The following is a 9,591-nucleotide window of genomic DNA, read 5'->3' as shown; positions in this document are numbered from 1 at the left end:
AGATCGCGGGATTCGTGTGTGTTAACATAAGTTCATTTACAAGCATCAGGAAGCGGTTGATTTTAATTTAACAACACCCTGGATAATCATTTAAACTAAATTATGTTTGTCTTCCTGAAAATGTTTCCGACGGCTGTAATACATTCACTGCACCCAGTGCACCCATAGAAAATGAATAAATATGAATTATTCTTCACACTAGAGGGAACTATTAAGGTAACTACTATTCAGTTGCAAGAAAGATATTTAGTTTAATTTAGCAGCAATCTCTGGAAAGGTTGTATTTGATATTTGATCCATTATTAATTTTTCTATTCATTTAAAGGAAATATTTACATATATAGGCTATATGTTTATATGTGTGTAGTTTGTTTTTTTCTTCTAAATGAATGTTAATGGATTTCTAATTTCTAATAGAATATATGGTGTTATTTACAGTAAATATTATATATAGTTATGTATATAATAGACTATGTATATAGTTTAAAAATATATATGAGTGTATGTGGTCCTGGTAAACCCTACGGTGACACAATGTCCCCACAAAGATGGCATTAACTGAAATCCTTGTCCTTGGGGGGATATTTTTTGGTCCCCCATGGGGAAACAAGCTTATAAATCATACAGAATGAAGTTTTTTGAAAATCTAAAAATGAAAGTTTTCTGCTTTAGATGTAGGTTTAGTGTAAAGCGATAGAATATACAGTTTCTACAGTATAAAAACAATTACGCCTATGGAATTTTCCCATAAAACATGGAAACCCAGCATGTGTGTGCGCAGTGCTATTGTAAAATATGCTATAAAGTGCTTTAAAGATACAGAAACCATAACACTAACTTGAGAAACCTAAAAAAGAACATTAAAAACTTATCATTTGAACTCATAACAACCATTATAAGAATTGAAAACCCTATACAGCCATGATATTATAATAGAAAGACTATAAAGATTCACTGAAAAACCTTTATTGTTAGTAGGGAGTATATGATTTAAAAATGCATTTAACAAAATGCAACTTTATTTACTTAAAACTTTATTTATTTAGTAATGCTAGAAGGCCTGCAATAAAGAAAACAAAATTAAAAAAACTTTTTTTCTTCCAGTACATGCAGTATAAGCCTTAGCACTAAGAAATCACAAGACATGGCTTTATTCTGAGAGCTATCGGGATGATGGGAAGCTGCTCTCAGCTGGCCAACCACAACATGCTTACACCCCAAGGCATCAACACGATCCACAAACTGACCCCTAACAAGATCCCCTGGCGCTCTGTGCTCAGTAGTGCTTCTCAGGGGACTTTGGGCTCCAGCAAAAAAAAAAAAAAAAAAAAAAAAAGTTGGTTTGAGAGTTATTATTCTGCTTGCCAACAAGAATGTCTAAGAATAAGAGGACTAAGAATGTTTATCGTAAACTCCAAAGTAGCTGTTTCTGAAAACCTGAACTTGTAAAGCTTCTAGCCTTGAGCGGGATCTAAGAAATCAGTTTACAAGAAATCAGAACCAAAGAGTCCTTTGTGGTTTGGAATTGGATGTTCTTGCCTCTCTCTGATAAGGGACAAACATATTTCAAAAGTGAATGTGTTTACTGCCCTGTGCTACTTATGCAGGCCTGTTGTCTTTAGTGACCTTATGGACCTGTATTTTGAAGCATGTATTTGTTTTTAAGACACTTTCAAAGGACCGACGTGCGTTTACTGATAACTGATTTATTTGTCTTGTCAGAGGGCATTATCTGACTTGTGATGTCATTTATTATAGGTGCTTGTAGTGCATGAATGACACATTCACTATAGATGTGTACCATACAAAAAGTAATCAAATGCAATTTTGTCACCATTCGTTCAACAGGAATCATGCCTTATGATTACAAAGAGCACTACAACAGAGTGTCCATGACAGCAACACATGCTATTCTATGAGAACCAACCAAAGCATGCAGATAAACAAATAAATATGACAGAAGAACCAGGCGGGGTTTGGAGTTAAGTTCAGTCACATGAAGTTCAGTAAGTACACATAAGCTGATAGAAGATGAGAGTTTGTTGAACTGCTCTAAATTAACGGGATGTAAAGGTCACTGACGAATTTCAACAAGACCCATCTAGATTAAGAAATGTGAGTAGAAAACTCAGAAGTTAACCATCACTGTCAATGCATTCCCAGTAGAAGAGAATACAAATGAATAGAATAGAATCTTAATTATACGCCTGGGGCCAGCGGGAATTATTGTACTGTATGTGCAGCAGTGAAAAACAGTAATACCTATAATTATAGATTATAATTATGCAGTGACCAGAAACGGTACATAATACACAATTTTAAAACAATAAAACAAATACACGCTAATTAAAATGTGAAGTGGTTGATCCGGGTATATGGAACCAACAGAAAGATTTAATTTACGTTTTGATCCACATTCACTACTGTTCAAAAGTCATGCTCACCAATGCTGTATTTATTTGTTCGAAACTTCAGTAAAAACAATATTGTGAAATATTTTCTATTTGAACTTATTTTAAAATTTGTGTAAAAGGTGAATTTTCAGCATCATTACTTCAGTCTTCAGTGTAAAACATGATCCTCATTCTAATATGCTGATTTGACGCTCAAGAAACATTTACTATTTTTAATATTGCTTAATATGTTTATGGAACCTGCAATACATTTTCATCTTAGATCTTTGAAGAACAGTTCCACTCTTAGAAAGTTCTAAAGAGCAGCTTTTTATTATGTTTTTGTAACAACTTAAATCTCACTTTTGACAATTTAATCCATGCTTTCTAAATAAAAGCAATCATTTATTTAAAAAAAAATTAAATAAATCTTACCGACCCCAAATTTTTGCTTGGTAGTATAAATTATTTTATTCCACACATTGATGATCCATTCAGACCTTTGTTGTTTATTTCTCAGTTTATAGCATATAAACTGTTTCCTTGTTTTATCTTTGGCCACAAACCATTTGGCAGAAATATATTCTCATTTGGCACAATAACGAGACTTTTGCAAATCAAACTGAAATATGTTCAGAACACCATGTTTAGATGTGCAATATTTTTTATCGCACCATATCTTGTTGTTTTCACACCCGTGGCATCCCCTCACACAAAACGAATGGTTATATCATCTGTATGTTTGGGATTAAATTATTGTGTTAGTGAGACTAAAGTAACAGAAACTGTACTCACAATCCATAACTTTACTCAGTAGTCAGGGTTCATCATTTTTCCTCACTAGGTCTGAGATGAGAGCAGCGATAACCCTATGCATCTAAAAACCAGGAAAGCATTGAAGTGTTTTCACTCCTTGCTGAGGTAGAGATGAGCCGACAAAACAAATCTATCCATAGCAACAGCATCATGACAACCACTCTCTCCTGGCAACTCTCCGGATATCTCTGCCAGATCGGTCTGCTGTGCTTTGTTTTTTGTCTTCCTCTTAGGAATGTTCACTTGGATTTGGACAGTCTGTTACTAAAGTGTATAATTGTGTACTCACCCATTAAAGCAGCTAAACAGTGTAAGTTGTCTCTTAAGGGGACAGTTCACCCCACAAATGAAAATTCTGTCATCATTTACTTTCCCTCAAGTTGTTCCAAATCTGTATGAGTTTCTTCTTTCTGTTGACTACAAAAGAAGATATTCTGAAGAATATTGGTATTAACCAGTTGACGGTAGCCATTGACTTCCATAGTATTTTTTTCCATATTGTGGAAATTAATGGCTCGTCAACCGTTTGGTTAACAACATTCTTCACAATATCTTCATTTTTTGTTCTACAACAAGAAAGAAACTTATACAGGTATATATTCTGTATAGCAGAATTTTCTTTTTGGGGTGAACTATTCCTTTAAATTGTATATACCTTATATCATGGCACTAGAAATATGTCATTGGAAACAAAACTACAAAAAAGTAAACATTGCATGCACTTTGGAGAACAAAAAAGTTTGCCAAATGTGTAAAAACTATGATTACGTAAAAGGGATTTCTCTATTTTAGAACAGGGTGAAAACAGCTCACATTTGACGTGACATTTGGCACAAGGTCCAATGCCACAAATTGCATAACTGCACACATTTCAATTGCATTGAAAGAACAGCAAGAATTGATTTGACAGATTACATCTGTTTATTCTGGGCCTAAGTTCACACAGCAGCTTTCGATCGAACTTAATTACAGTGTTATTTGAATTTCATAAAAATTTAAACTTTTATAACAACAAACCTCATATATTAACCATCATTATGTTATTTTAGTATTGAGATGCTATTAAAGTTTTTTATTAATATTTTGATTTAAGTTGTATTTTTTTCTTTTAATTTAGCTTAATTTTAGTTAATGTTTTAGTAATTTTGTGTTTTGCCTTTTTTTTTTTTAAATATGTCTATATAGTTTCAATATGTTCGTTTAAATGTCTATATATACTGTATATATATATCATTTTTTTTTTTACAGTTAGTTTATTTCAAGGAATGAAATTTTTATGGTTTTATTTTTTGTTAACTATATAACCCTGTTCCTTTCCTGAGCGGAAGAAGCCTAGCACTTACAGTATTTTAATGTTTTTTTTAAATGCATTATATTTGTCGTTACTTCAGCTCTATGAGTTACATGGTCATCATTCTGAATAAATAATAGCGTCTGATGTATGATAAACACCCGCTGGCCTTCCTGACATGCCCTCCTTTCAGCTTTAGTGACATGAGTTACTGGAAACATGAACAGTTTACTTTGCTTACCTCACAACAAAACTGCCCATATTTCTGCTGGCATTATCTGATCGTGGGGAACTCTGTGTCTTACTACAGGTTTGCAGAAATGTACCTCCTGACCTTGTTTACCACATGAAAAAACAATTTTACCATTTGGAATAATCACAATGAGAGGGCTAGAATACTGACCATTTACTCTGAAGTTAAACTCACTTTTAATCGCAATCAAAATAGAATGTTCCAAGGTTTTCCTTTTTTCATCAGTTTTGGCCCTAATTGCTGAATTAACATGTTCTTGTCTCTGTTGACTATAGTTTAAAGAAGTGTCAGGTTTAATTTTACATTTATGCAATTTGAGCACATACCTTGCAGTCATCAAGTTCAGCGTAAGAACAATGTCAGTGTGAATAAAACCTTTGGTCATTACTCAGCCAACAAAGAACATGCAAGGATCCACCTCAGTGTGTAGGCTGAGCAAATATAAATGCCCTTAAACTCCAAATATACCAGCAGGACAAAGGTATGAACTGACATATTCACTAATGTGATGTGATATCACATCTTTGTCTGTGTTAAATATGATTAAATATTATAAATATATAAAATAAATAAATATGATTAAATAATAAAACACAAAGTATGTACAAAAGTATATATATATATATATATATATATATGTGTGTGTGTGTGTGTGTGTGTGTGTATTTGTGTGTTTATTATGTATAGAAATATCACAGCTCTGTGTAAAATATTATAAATAAGTATTATTATACCTCACATAATTCACTAACCTAGGGAATATGACAGTTTATACCTTTGTCCTGCTGGTATATTAGTTTAAGGACATGTGTAAAATATCATACTTTAAATATATAAAATAAATTATTATTATTAAATATAACTAATATTTTAAAATGGTATTAAAATATCAAATATTTCAATTAAGTTAAATTTAATTAAATTGTTAATTCAACTATATATATATATATATATATATATATATATATAGTATGTTTATTATATATTACATATAATACCTCTGTTTGTGTAAAATATCATACTTTAAATATATCAATAAATAAAAATAATTACATGATAACCAGTATTAAAAAAAACAATTCAAATGCGTAACCCTAAATATAGCAAGCACCACTAACGATAATACTATATTCCATTTTCAGACACAAACTCTCATATCTGCCCAGATTTAAAGATTATCCCAAGTGGTTAAGACTCACAAATCTATCCCTACATCATGATTAGGACACACACCTTCTTGGTAGATAAAGACGTTTGCTTTATTTTTCTTCCAGCTACTCTTTCCACCCCCAAACTCAGCAAGAGTTACATATCTGATTCAAGCTCGCAAATCCCATTATGTGACTTTACTTAGCTTCAGCGTGTAGCAGCATGCCTTCTATTTGTTTCAATATAAGGAATGAAAATTGTGTTACATCACACCGCTCGATTTGTTATTAAATATAACAGAATATTATTTCAAACCCTGCTTGTTGCAATCATGTTCTCTGAAATAGTAGAAAATCATATAATTTGTTCCCCATTCTGAGTCATAAGCGTGCTAGTTTAGCACAGAGTGTAAGCATTTTCCACTTTAGACAGACTTTGCTAAATTTGACCCCATTGTTCTTACACCTAAACATCATTAATGCTCTGCTTTAACACATTCAGAGGTGTGCCGCAGATAGCTTAACACAACTAATGTGGAAAATTCTCCACTGAGGTGCAAAAGTCGTCCCGACGGTCACCCAGTGGTCCTGAGCTCGCCGAGGTCACGTGATCAGAATACTGACCAGGTTGATGGAGCCAGGAGGCACCTCACACAGGAAGGTTTGGTTACAGAATAGCCTGACCGCATGTATCACATCTTAAAAAGGTACTTCAGCCCCAGAACATTTCACCTTGTGTGCCCTCAGGGCGCCTTCATGTCCAGAATAGGAAGTGATTCACTAATGAGAGCTTAGAGATTTGTTTCTCCTAGAAAAACTTTAGACAAAAATTATGTGCCTGTTAAAATATAATGCAAGTTTGCTTATAAAATCGAGTGCAATGCAGAATTCTGGATGTTCCTGCTATTCCTAGAACTTCTAGAGTTCATGTCACATCTTTAACTAATAAGTAGGCTACATAATACAGAGCCAAACTAAACAGGTATTCGTATAACAAGACTTTTCAGTGACTTTAATCATACATAAACTGATTAACAGTGTCACCAAGTGGTAAACAGTATAAATGCAGGCTGACCAACCAGTAGAGTTAACAGTCCGATTCACTTGACTGAGTCGGTTCGTTCCAATGAACTAGTTCAACTTCATTGAATCTTTCCATCGCTGTATTCACAACAAACCTGTAACAGTCTGAGTTGGTTTTCCAGCACAGCTAGTTTGTTGGCTTTTAGGTAGCCTGGTCGGGAAACCAGCTAGTTGCCAACCAGGTAAACACCTCCTTGTCAGGCTGTTTTGAAACGGCATCTTGAGGACTTTGAGGAAGGTCAAACTCAAAATGCAGCGCTCCATATAACACACCAGCACTAGACTAGTTTTGCAGATAGGCTTACAGTTTTACTTTTGGTGTCCTTCAATAATTTCTGAACGATTTGTTCGTTTTGCCTGACAGATAAACGACTCGAGAATCAAGAGGTTAACGTTAGACTAATATTCTAAATAATATTCTTATTATTTATCTTTGGCTGTGTTAATGATTTCCAATGGTTTGGAGTATGATCAGAAATTGCTGTGTGAACGTGGTTCAAGGAATGCAGGTATTGCTATTTAACTCTGTTTAAGGAATGAATATTAGTCCTTTTGCTGAGAAAAAAAAAAACAAACAAACAAAAAAAAAAACACACTCTTAAGATCATGTCATTAAAATGTTCCAATCTTTCCATCGAGCCATCACTAATTTGCACACAAATTGGTTCGATCAAATGAACGATTCTCAAATCGGACACTGCAGCCACCCAATTTGCACTCACTTCACTGGACCAGGATGAATGAAACGAAGGGAATGAGTAGACAAATACAAATTTACAACTATAGCTGTAACTAATATTGCTGTTTGTTCATGATATTTAACATTGACATTTGTGTTTTCTGGTAGACTACATCTAGCATTTTTAGCAAGCAACCCTGTTGAAAAAAACAGCATGTGCTTGATACATAAGTTTTGAAGCATGGATGCTGGTTTAAACTGGTCCCTCCTGCTCAGGACCAGTTTAGGACAAGCTCAAACCAGCATCCAAGCTTCAAAACCTACCAAACCAGCATACAGGTGCTGGTCATATAATTAGAATATCATCAAAAAGTTGATTTATTTCACTAATTCCATTCAAAAAGTGAAATTTGTATATTATATTCATTCATTACACACAGACTGATATATTTCAAATGTTTATTTCTTTTAATTTTGATGATTAGAGCTTACAGCTCATGAAAGTCAAAAATCAGTATCTCAAAATATTAGAATATTTACATTTGAGTTTGAATAAATGACCATCCCTACAGTATAAAAGCTGGGTATCTCTTGTTCTTTGAAACCACAATAATGGGGAAGACTGCTGACTTGGCAATGATCCAGAAGACGAACATTGACGCCCTCCACAAAGAGGGTAAGTCACAGAAGGTCATTACTGAAAGGTGTGGCTGTTTACAGAGTGCTGTATCAAAGCATATTAAATGCAAAGTTGACTGGAAGGAAGAATTTGGGTAGGAAAAGGTGCACAAGCAACAGGGATGACCGCAAGCTTGAGAATACTGTCAAGCAAAGCCGATTCAAACACTTGGGAGAGCTTCACAAGGAGAGAACTGAAGCTGGAGTCAGTGCATCAAGAGTCACCATGCTCAGACATCTTCAGGAAAAGGGCTACCAAGCCACTTCTGAACCAGAGACAACGTCAGAAGCATCTTACCTGGGCTGTGGAGAAAAAGAACTGGACTGTTGCTCAGTGGTTCAAAGTCCTCTTTTCAGATGAAAGTAAATTTTACATTTCATTTGGAAATCAAGGTCCCAGAGTCTGAAGGAAGAGTGGAGAGGCACAGAATCCATGTTGCTTGAAGTCCAGTGTGAAGTTTCCACAGTCAGTGATGATTTGGGCTGCCATGTCATCTGCTGGTGTTGGTCCACTGTGTTTTCTGATGTCCACAGTCAACGCAGCCATCTACCAGGAAATTTTAGAGCACTTCATGCTTCCTTCTGTTGACAAGCTTTATGGAGATGCTGATTTCATTTTCCAGCAGGACTTGGCACCTGCCCACACTGCCAAAGGTACCAAAAGCTGGTTCAATGACCATAGTGTTACTGTGCTTGATTGGCCAGCAAACTCGCCTGACCTGAACCCCATAGAGAATCTATGGGGTATTGTCAAGAGGAAGATGAGAGACACCAGACCCAACAATGCAGATGAGCTGAAGGCCACTATCAGAGCAACCTGGGCTCTCATAACACCTGAGCAGTGCCACAGACTGATCGACTCCATGCCACGCCGCATTGCTGCAGTAATTCAGGCAAAAGGAGCCTCAACTAAGTATTGAGTGCTGTACATGCTCATACTTTTCATTTTCATACTTTTCAGTTGGCCAAGATTTCTAAAAATCCTTTCTTTGTATTGGTCTTAAGTAATATTCTAATATTTTGAGATATTGATTTTTGACTTTCATGAGCTGTAAGCTCTAATCATCAAAATTAAAAGAAATAAACATTTGAAATATATCAGTCTGTGTGTAATGAATGAATATAATATACAAGTTTCACTTTTTGAATGGAATTAGTGAAATAAATCAACTTTTTGATGATATTCTAATTATATGACCAGCACCTGTATGCTGTTTTTATTTGTTTTGTTTTTCAACAGGGAAGTTAAA

The 9,591-nt window shown here is 34.6% G+C and overlaps 1 long non-coding RNA gene across 1 annotated transcript in view; it reads left to right on the top strand.

The window, feature by feature from the left end:
* Positions 1–88: 88 nt before the first annotated feature.
* The window catches only part of LOC131549470 (uncharacterized), a 12,498-nt gene continuing 2,995 nt past the window's right edge, over positions 89–9,591 (top strand). The window contains exons 1-2 of the long non-coding RNA XR_009273404.1: positions 89–216; positions 1,849–2,006. This is a non-coding gene — a long non-coding RNA (uncharacterized LOC131549470). The remainder of the gene's footprint in view (positions 217–1,848; positions 2,007–9,591) is intronic.

This window comes from Onychostoma macrolepis, chromosome 11, assembly GCF_012432095.1.
Source record: "Onychostoma macrolepis isolate SWU-2019 chromosome 11, ASM1243209v1, whole genome shotgun sequence".
NCBI classification, from domain to species: Eukaryota; Metazoa; Chordata; class Actinopteri; order Cypriniformes; family Cyprinidae; genus Onychostoma; species Onychostoma macrolepis.
Note: the sequence above shows the minus strand (reverse complement) of the source record. Positions and strands in the feature narration are given on the sequence as shown.